We start from the raw sequence: 11,375 nt of genomic DNA on the forward strand, positions 1-11,375 counted from the left end.
CAAAAAATAAATAAATAAATAAATAAATAAAAGCAGACTGAGCATGGGCCAGGGAGCAAGCCAGTAAGCAGTGTTCCTCTATGGCCTATGCTTCAGTTCTTGCCCCCAGGTTCCTGCCCCGAGTTCCACCCTTGGGCTCCCTCAGTGATGAACGACCTGGAAAATGTAAGCCAAATAAACCTTTCCTCCCCAAGTTAGTATTGGTCAAAGTGTTTTATTACAGCATTTGAAGGCAAACTAGGACAAATGATGAGAGCATGCACAATCCCATGCAAACTCAAACTGACAAAATCCCACCATAGACATGGGGAAGTAGGTTAAAAAAAAAACAACCCAATCCCACTTAAGGAACTATTGGCAACCAATGGCTGCTGGGAGGGGGAGAGTCAATTTCTTTCAGGGATGTGACTCCTAGTAGGTTAACTAGGCTCCAGTGGATGGACCGCGAAAGACATTTGGGGACACAAATTAGACTCTATAGGATACACACACACACACACACACAATTGGGCAGGGGCAGTAAGGGGAGGTGCAGATAGGGGAGGGGATTTAAATATCATCAAGTAAATATCTGGGTGGGAACAGTAAGAGGAGGTGCTGAAGGGGCACCTAAATACCTTCAAATCATACTGTATGAAAATTGCTAAAATTCAATAAAATTTTTAAATGATGTTTTTCTTTATCCTTCTAATTCTCATGAGGTCTGTTTACCTCATGGCTGGGCTATAGTGACTATAACTGCACTCCTTCAGAACATGGTATCTCCATGGGCCTGTAAAAGATATACCCTGATGTTCCATAGGTACAGAGAGAGAAACATATTGCTGCATACCTTTGTCCTGTTGAGTTTAGGCCTCCAGCCCCCAATTCATGAGAACCAAAGTTCTTCTAGTAAAGCTAGAGGGACTCTTCCTCTGAAAACTCATCAGGAAGACCTGGTGTTACCATCAGAGCTTTCGTTCTAGACTTTAATGTCCATGACACTTTCATGATAACATTAAAACTATGCTAGGGGCTTTATTATCATGACTATCTCACTTAACCTACATCTATATTTGTTAGAAAACTAAACCCCAAGGCAGTCTAGCTATACCATTATAAACCAATCCTATTCGCTAAGAGAGAGGACTGCGTAAGATGTACAAGACTGTCCTCTGGGTCCATCTTCCTGAATACAGCTGTGCCTGCTTGCCAAAGATTATCGCAGCTAAGCTTGTTGACTGTTTATGGCTCTGCATAGAAAGAGGGACAGGGAGAGTCAGAGGACCCTTGCCTGACCCACTTCTCCAAACCCATGGGGGTAATTCATTCCTAATTGCACATGGCCTCAGGGAAGGGCTAGAGTATATAGGCTGGGGAAGCCTAATTAAGGTGAACCATTATCTACGCTGAGTGAAGACTGTGGTGCAACCTTAGGGAGAACAATCACACTCCTGTGAGTAACCCTTTACCTATTGCACTGTAAGTAAGCCTAACAAAACTCACTGATTCCCCAGAGGGAACTTTGGTGGAATCGTACCTCAGTTTCTTATTTGGGACCTTGGGAGGAGAGGGAGGATATGTTTACATCTTCCCCAGTGATGAGGTTTTAGCAACAGGTGTGATACTAGGAAGTGAATCCCAGAAGTAGCAGAACCAAGATTGGAACCCAGAACTACAGGGTTCCCCAAATTTTACTACACTCTTTTGACTTCTAGCTACATATCCAATAAGCATAGCACCTAGGATTTAGAACTTATCATTCCCAAGGCCATATGCCTACTCACAATATTCTGGGCTTTGCTATAGGTATAGCTGTAACCAGGAAGGCTCTTCATTGGGTTCAATATATCCTATTACCTGTACCTGATTATAAATCCTGACACTGCCCAGAAATTCTGGTTATGGAGACCCTGTGTATCAGCTTTGTACCCCTTCTATCCAAGCCAGAGACTATGAGTGAAGCTGTGTGTACAGATGTCAGAGTTCAAGAGCTGGGGCCACCCAAGCCCTTTGGAGTCCAGAAGATCATGAGTGAGTCCAAGATGCCATACATTAAATTACAGGATCAGGATTTGCCTGCTTAATTTGGGGTATGCCCTGGTTCTTCCCTTTTGGAATTAGGAAGCATTAACTTGTGTTTTTTTTTTTTTTTTATTTCACAGGAGCCCACAGTTAAAAGACTTTAGATTTTAAAAGAGAACTTGGACTTTTAATAGTTGGCCTGTGTTTTATATTGTAATATTAACATAAGATCTTCAGGACAAAGAATAGAAGTTTATGGATTAAAGTGATGTGTGTGTAGGTTAGGTTGACAAGGAGTGGAGTGTCCTAGTTAGCATTAACTGTCAACTTGACACAGTCTAGACTCACCTGAAAAAGAGTCTCAAATGAATGATTGTCTTTATCAGGTTGGTCTGTGGGCATATCTGTGAGGGACTGTCTTGATGATTAATTGATGCAGGTGTGTGACCTATCCCCAGGAAGGTGGTCCTGGGCTGTATAAGAAAACTAACTAAGCCTGAGCACGTGAGTGAGGGAGGGAGGGAGTGAGTGAGTGAGTCAGAGAGTGAGCTTGTGAGCAGCATTCCTCCATGGTTTGTATAAGAAAACTAACTAAGCCTGAGCACATGAGTGAGGGAGGGAGGGAGTGAGTGAGTGAGTGAGTCAGAGAGTGAGCTTGTGAGCAGCATTCCTCCATGGTTCATGCCTTGAGTTCCTGCCCTGACTTCTCTTAATGATGGATTGTGATTTGGAAGTGTAGGGGAAATAAACCCTTTCCTCCCCAAATTGCTTTTGGTCAGAGTGTTTCATCACAGCACAAGGAAACTAGAACAAATGATATGATATGTTGAATAGATTCATGCATGTTTTGTTCTCAGATATTATAATCTATAGCATTGCATTTCCCTGGTTACAGAGCAAGTCATTTCATAGTATCATATGGGCCTGAACCATTTCCAACCAATGTCAATCTTCAATTTGTCCTTTAGTTTCAAAAGTGGTATTAATAATTCAATTCTCAGTCAATCAGCACAATAGACATATATATTTTTAAATGTGTTTATATTGACTAGATCACAAAGTGAGAAGCCATTCAAGTTCTGCTGGGATTTCTGAGGATCATTTTCTTTTTCCTATTGGCCTAGAATTTTGGACAATGTAGTTTGCAACTTGCTACAGTCACTGTGAGACCACATGTGGCCTGGGAATGGATTCAATATTGAGCAAGTTGAGTTCAGAGAAGAAGAAAAACAGATCCTGTCCGTTAAGCCCTATATCAAGATGCATAAAATGTCAACTTTATTTCTGGATTATTCATTTACATGAACCAATGAATTGTCTATTTTTGCTTAAGTTAATTTAGATTGGAATTGAATAATTTTACTTATATAGTCTCTATGCCTTAATTTTAGCTTTGGGATTTGAATCCTAGTTTCTCTAGGCCTAGGACCTGCATTCAGTCTAATGGCTAAGGTCTTCCTAGGTCCTTCCAGACCAGCTCTTCCTCATGCTGATCAGATATGATTATTTGAGGTATTATGCCCTTCCTATGGCTCAGTCCATCCTGTAAATGATCCAAGACAAAACCCCTGAGCACATCTCTTCAAGCCCCTCAGGTAAGTCCTGGGATTTGGTATCCTATATTGACTTCCCAAATAAATAACCTTTGCATGTAGAACTTAGCTTTTCTCCTAGAAGCCATAAGACAAAACAGGCTTCCTCTTGCCTTTGTGTATTGATTCTAAAGTTTGTTATTGTAAATTTTTTAATGATAAGGAAGGTCTTATGTAACCCAGACTGGCCTTAAACTCACTATGTAGCCAAGAATGACCTTGAACTCCAGATTCTTCTGCCTCTACCTTTGAAGTACTGGGATTATAGGCAGGCTCCACCCCACCCAGCTGTTATTACAATCTAATAGATATTCTGAGTAGTACTGAATGCTGATATTTTCTACTGTTGACATGAGAGATGAAGTTTGGTGCATAGAGGTGGGAGAATAGACTCTTACAAACTTTCCGGAAAACGAGTTAGTAATAAGTCTCAATAAAAAATAATGTAAAGAGAGTTTTGTAAATAATTTTATGGTAGAATTATGTTTTATTTACTTATACCTACTTTTTTGTTGTTTTGGGGACAAGATCTCATTATATAATATTAGCTGGCCTGGAATTAAACCTGCTTTTTATTAGTATATATTAACTATACACAATAATGAGTTTCATTATGATATTTTCATACATGTATACCATGTATTTTTATTGTATTTACCCCCCATTACCCTCTCTTATCCCATCACACTCACCCTGATCCCTTTCCTCTTCCCAACTAGTCCCCCTTCTAGTTTAATGTCATTTTTGTTTGTTTGTTTGTTTGTTTCTTTGGGTGACCCAATGAGTTTAGTTAGGGTTGTTTACATAAGCATGGGTGGGCAACTTACCAGTGGCTACAACACTGAAGAAAATGTCTCCCCTTCCCCAGCAGCCATTAACTATCTCAGGAAGGAGTGGGGCCTCATGAGCCCTATTATGGTGGAGTTATTTATAGGAGTAAGGTGTCAGCAAGTAGTACAATGCACAATAATAGCACTGGTTTTCTTTGGTAAATTAGGTTAGATATAAAAGATGGAAGATATTAGAGCCCTTAAAAGTATGTAGAGCCTTTGAAATGCTCTTTGAATGCTCATGCATCCAATAATTCTATCCCTAGTAATCTATGTTCAGACCATAGCCTAAAATGTAGACAATATGTAGATGGGTTGAGAATTTATTCATAAGATTGAGGAACTAGAATGAAGTTAAATATACACCATTATTAGCATGGGAAATATTTCTATTATAATATTAAGTGAAGTCAGGAAAAATATTTTATTCTACACATTTGAAGCTATGTAAAACAAAATGATACATGCATAGAAAAAGAAGGGTAAGTAAGTATATTAAAGTCTTAAGTAGTTATTGCCTCTGGGAATGATTGATATTTTCATCTTCATAACTTTTCTATGTTTCTCAAGATTTGTAGCATTGGGCATGTACAATTATTTTAGATAGAGAAAGTGGTTTTAAAAAGATGGTTAACTATGTAAAATACATAGCAACATGAAGATTGTTTATGAAAAATAATGCTAAGTGAAAAAAGATGTATATAAAAACTTTCTGTGATTGCAATTATGCAAATATGTTTCTGCATATAGACAAGAACCAAAAAGGGAAATGTATAAATAGAACTAGGCCTTGTATTGTGCTAAGGCTGTGGGATGAGGCGTGCTTTAATGTTCTTCTCTAAAGATGTTTTTGAAGCAGTTTTAATGACATTTACGCATTTTTTGAATCATCTCTGCACACTATACTGCTGGATTGCTTTCATGGGTCCCATGTTGGCTCAGAAACTGGTCAAACAGCAGGTGAGAACAGCTCAAACTCTCAGGTTTCTTTATTCTTCAAAAGGGCTGCATTTCAAACCAGATAAAAAACCAGCATAGAAATGGGGAAATGGGTAAGAAGCCTCAACCTTTGCTGAGAAACTATTGGCAGCTGATCACTGCTGGGTGAGGGAGAGTTGGTCTTCTTTAAGGAAGTGATGCTGGACTGGCTGACCAGGCTCCAGGGGATGAAATCACAGTGAGAGACATCTGGGGACATAAACTTGGCTCCGTAGATGTGAACATATATGATAGAATGCATGAAATCCAGTGGGAGGGCTATGGAAGTGTGCCGATAGGGGAGGGGGCCTAAAGACGATAAGATTTGTTATATGAAATGCACAAAAATTCAGTAAAAATATATGTATGAAAGAAAAAAGCGATGAGTTTACAGCACAAGAGAACTGAATTGGAAACTAAAATCAAAGTTGTCATGTTGTGGCAGGTTCAGTCATCACCATTTACCAAAATTAATAAAGGATAAAGAATTTTGTGAGCACTTTGTAATTTGGAATGAAGCTAGCTGTAACTTTTTTCCTGAAGATTTTTGAGATATCTTAGGAAATCCAATTTCTCTTCAGGATGCAAACTACTTAATGAAGAGGCCGCTCTGACTATAACACCCTTAACATTATAGGCTTTCCTTGTTCCTAAATGGACTTTCTGACCTTCTGTCTGGGAAAGAAAACTTGGGATTTATTACATGTTGAAGCTATAGTTGCACCCAACATTGGGAAATGCAAAGGATTTAGAATTAGATCTGAATTTGAATTCAGACTCAATCATTTATTAACTGTGTTCATGTGGATAATTGATCTATCTCATAGCAGCTTGGTTTACTCATCTGCAAGACAAGAGATAATACCTGTCATATAGTGTATTGGGGAGAATTATGTGAAAATCACACACAAATGATCTATTATAGCATTGCCTTTGAGTAGGTATTTCCTAATTATCATCCTTTTAGTATACATCATTGAAAGCTATGTCCATTTGACAAGGGTGCCAAGATAATTCCATAACAGAAAACTGGAAAGATAATAATTTTCAACAAATGGTGCTGGGAAAACAAGATGTCTAATGTAGAAGACTGAATCGGCCTCTTAAATCTTAATAAAACATGAACCCAAAATGGGTCAAACATTTAAATGTGAGAGCTAAAGTCATAAAAACTCTTGGGTTAGCCAGTGGTAACAGATATGACACAAAAAAGTATAAGCAAAGGAAGAATGGGACTGGGGCGATGACTCAGTAGGTAAAGCATCTGCCACATAAGCATGAAGACCTGAGTTTGGATTCCAACACCCAATAAACCTGAAATCAAAATGTTGGGGCAGTGGGAGATAGAAGGGGGACTAGGTAGATATCTGGAGCTCATTGGCCAACCAACAGTGCTCAACCAATAAGCAACCAATAAGCTCCACTCTGTCTCAAAAAATCTGGTGGAGCCAGGCATGGTGGTGTACACCTTTAATCCTAGTACACTGTAGGCAGAAGCAAGTGGCTCTCTCTGCATTTGAGGCCAGCCTGGTCTACACAGCAAGTTCCAGGTTATCCAGAGCTACAGAGTATGACTCTTTCTTAAACAAAGAAACAAATTAACAAGAAGGAAGCAAAAACAAGCAGAGAGTGATCAAGGAAAAAACCTGACATGACCTCTGACCTCCACATTCACATACACATATTTGTGCAAATACCCACAGGAACATGTACAACACACCACACATACACACATACACATACATATACACACTTGTACACATGCAAAAAGAGTAGATAAATTGGACTTCATAAAAATTAAAAACTCAGAGCTGGAGAGATGGCTCAGTGGTTAAGAGCACTGGCTGCTCTTGCAGAAGACCTGGGTTTGACTCCTAGAACCAACATGATGGCTAACAATCATCTAATGCATGCAGGGAATACACTCATACACATAAAATTAAAAAATAATAATATGGCCGGTCGTGGTGGTGCACGCCTTTAATCCCAGCCCTTGGGAGGCAGAGGCAGGTGGATCTCTGTGAATTCGAGGCCAGCCTGGTCTACATAGTGAGTTCCAGGACAGCTGGGGCTACAGGGACACTTGTTTTAAAGGATAATATCAAGAAAGTGAAAAGACAACCCACAGTGTAAGAAAATAGTTGCAAATCATGAATCTGATAAAATTATATCCATAATACACATACACAGAAACATTAAAATGTAACAACTCAACAATAAAATGAGCAATATAATCCAATTAAAATGGGTAAGAGCAAATAGTTTGAACAGATATTTCTCCAAAGAAACATCAAATGGTTCATAAGCTCATGAAAATATAATAAATATCATTAGACACCAAGGAAACACATATTTAAACCCCAGTGAGATATTACTTTACAGCTATCTAGTATAGCTACCAAAAAAAGTTAAGAAATATCATAAAGGATTTGGAGAAAATGGGATTTTTCTGTATTGCAAATAGGAATATAAAATCTATAACCATTTTTGGTAAAACTATTTTATCAGTGTCTCCAAATGTTTATTTTAAAATTTAACATATGAGGTTAAAAAACACATTATTCATAGATATATGTCCAGGAAAATTGAAAACTTAAGTCTATTTAAAAACTTGACATAAATGTCCATAATAGATTATTCAGAACAGCTCTAACAGAAACAAGCCAAAATGCCCACCAACAGATGAATGAATAAACTGTTTATAAACTCATGCAACTGAACATTATTCAGCAATAAAGAGAAATAAAGTACTGATGCATGTTACATCTTGGGTGAAACTTGACATTATACTAAAGTGGAAAAAAATCAGTCACAAAGACCATATACAGTATTATTCCATCTGTATGAAGGGTTCAGAATAGACAAATTCTAGAGACAGAAAGCAGGTGACTGGTTTCCAAGGGCTGGGAGGAGGAGAAATAGGAAGTGATCACCAATTTAATGTGGAGTTTGTATTTGGAATGATGATGGTTGTATGACTGTGAGTATACAGAAAACCACCTGAAAGGGTGCATTTGCTAGCATATGAATTACATCCCTATAATGTATCCATTTAAAAAGCTATGACCAGTACTTTTAATGTGATGGTGGGAATATAAAAAATCTTTCTGAAAGTGTGACAATGTATATGGGTCATTTCCAACTATTCTAGCTGTTCTCATGGGCATGCCCTTCCCTGTGTGAAGGTTATATATCTGTACTCTATTGAGTTTAGAATGGCCACAAGACTTGCTTTGATCAAGAAAATTTGGACAGGAGTGGCTGCTTCTAAAAGTTGATGAGGGTAGATGCACAGCTCAGCATCTCTCCATCCCCTTTGCCATGGTGGTCAGCACGACAGTGCTGTCAGGGCCATCTTGAGACCCCACACATTCCCCTGGCACCTACTGTCTCAGCATGTGGTGAATAATTTTCAATTGCTAATGCCTGAAAATGTATCCCTAGGGCATTCTCTGATCACTGAAAAACACTGTGTCCATACACCAAGAATACTGGAAATGCAAAGAAATAACACTCCCTTCTGGTCTTTGTCCCTCAAAAGGAGTGGCCTGAGACTCGTTTTCCACATTGACCCTCTCTCAGGAGTCTAAGTACTAGTCCTCTGCTGATAGCCTGCTTGATATTGAACTTTTCTTCAAAATTCTAGGAATTTTTTCCTAAAGAAATAATTAGAGAGAGACACACAACAATCTTTATACCAGAATTCCAAGCAGAGCCTGATGGACTCCCTTAGGAGGCTGAGGCAGGAGTATTGCAAGTTCAAAGGCTTGCCTGAGCCACAGAGTTTACTTTAAGCTTGAATGACTTAGTGAGATCCTGTCTCAAAATACAAAGTAAAATAAATCAAGAGAGCTCAGTGGTAGAGTGGCCACACCTAACATGCTTGAGGCCCCAGGTCCAGTTCCTAGTGCTACAAAAAAGTTCATTGTGGTATTATATATAATTAAATAATTGAGTCATTAATAGGTAATGAGGGATTAAAATATCATAATGCAATTTTCAGATATGTGAAATCTTTCTCTGAAAATATTTGATAACATTAGATGTTTACACATCTTATATAAAGAGGGTTTATAGAGTATATTCTAATTTCATTTAAAAATTACCTTTATATTTGTATATACATATGCAAAGTATTATCTTGGAAGTCTGCTAAGGGTTTTTCTTAGACTGTAAAAGAATACTTCCTTATTATTCCCCTTTATAGAGGAGGTTATAGAAGAATAAGCTTTTAAAGAATAAAGAAAAAACTATAGCTGGATTCCTGGGCCAAATAACAAAATAAATTAATCCTTCAATAAACGTATTCATTTTCATTGTATTGAATTTATTGGCTATATTGGATCGCATACAGAGGAGACGGAAAGGCATAGTTGAGCTGCATTGTAAGAGTCTCGTCCCTGTAATGCTGAGATGGACAAACAGCAGAAATGAGAGTGGCTGTGTAACTGCTGGCTTGCTGTGACCTGCCTGTACAGTCAGGGGTGTTGCGGGCTGCAGGTGAGCACTGACCATTCGTGGGATAAGTGAGACTAAGCACACTCAGTGGCAGATGGAATCAGAGACACCTTCTGCTTAAAGTGGGGATCTTGGGTGGGGCTCTTCTGTCCTGGAAAGAGCCTAGAAGAGAATGTTGCAAGTAGCTTTCAGGAGGGGCTCCTGGCATCAGCCTACAGTGGCAAGGAATGTTGGAACCGGAAGCCACCTCCCAACTTTTTGTCTTTGGGTTTGCTATGTACAGTTCACCAGGTCCTACTCTGAAGCGGTAGGGAGAGAAAACCACAAACCATCGAGGGCGAGGTGAGCACGTGGGAGTTTTGGAGGTAGAGAGAGAACGTGTCCTTTCCCAAGTGATCCTCTAAATTAAAATTTCAAAACACATGAAGAAATTGAATGCTAAAAATGATGCTAAGCAAAATCAACAATCAGAACTTGAATTCCCTCCAGATGAAACTTATTTCATGGAACAAAGATTTTAAAATAAGAATATTGAGGATGCTCAAAGAAACAAATGAAGACATTAAAACAGCACAAGAATCATTAAACAGAATAGGCAGAAATAAAGCAAGAGCAGGTAGATGTGAATCAAGTTAGAAACCTTGAAAATGAAAACTATACATTTATTAAAAGGCTTCAAGATTAAAAAATATTCCTTAGAATAAATAAAGTCACAAAGTGAATTATCTGTGAAAGTTGCTTGTGACAAACTCAGTTCAGTTAGACCAAAATTATGAAAATGATAAACATCATTTAAAAACCGTGAGCCACTTAACAGGATTCAACAGTTGCTTAATAGAAAAGCAGAGACTCAAAAGAATGGAGGATAAGCAATGATTGAAGATATAATTTGCTAATAATTTTCCAAAAATAAAGAAAGATTTTTAGTACAGAGCACTAAACAGGATAAATAAAAATAAACTCACTCCTAAACATGTGAATGTGAAAAGGCAGACCATTAAGATTAAAATCAGTTTAGCCTACCTAAGAAAGCCACAGGGTCCTTAAATTATATAATCATGGATTTTTCATCAGCAAGTTTAACATAAGACAATGAATAAAATCTTCAAGGTACAGAGGATAGTCCTCAACTTAGAACTCATATCTTAAGAAATTATATTTCCAGAGAAAAGCCAAAGTAAGAACAGATACAGATGAAGGGACTCTCACTAAAGCAGCTATTACAGCTGTGCTTAGTAAGCTCTATTATTATTACAGCTGTGCTTAGTAAGCTCTATTACAGCTGTGCTTAGTAAGCTCTATTATTACAGCTGTGCTTAGTAAGCTCTATTACAGCGGTGCTTAATAAGCTCTATTACAGCTGTGCTTAGTAAGCTCTATTACAGCTGTGCTTAGTAAGTTCTATTATTACAGCTGTGCTTAGTAAGCTCTATGATTACAGCTGTGCTTAGTAAGCTCTATTACAGCTGTGCTTAGTAAGCTCTATTACAGCTGTGCTTAGTAAGATCTATTA

General features: G+C 38.2%; 1 protein-coding gene across 1 annotated transcript in view; it reads right to left on the reverse strand.

Annotated features, from left to right (window-relative positions):
* Positions 1-11,375, reverse strand: part of Agbl4 (ATP/GTP binding protein like 4) — a 1,438,400-nt gene that overhangs the window by 372,718 nt on the left and 1,054,307 nt on the right. The gene's annotated exons all lie outside the window — the stretch shown is intronic.

The sequence above is a fragment of the Nannospalax galili genome, unplaced genomic scaffold (genome assembly GCF_000622305.1).
Source record: "Nannospalax galili isolate Female #2095 unplaced genomic scaffold, S.galili_v1.0 scaffold655, whole genome shotgun sequence".
NCBI lineage: Eukaryota > Metazoa > Chordata > Mammalia > Rodentia > Spalacidae > Nannospalax > Nannospalax galili.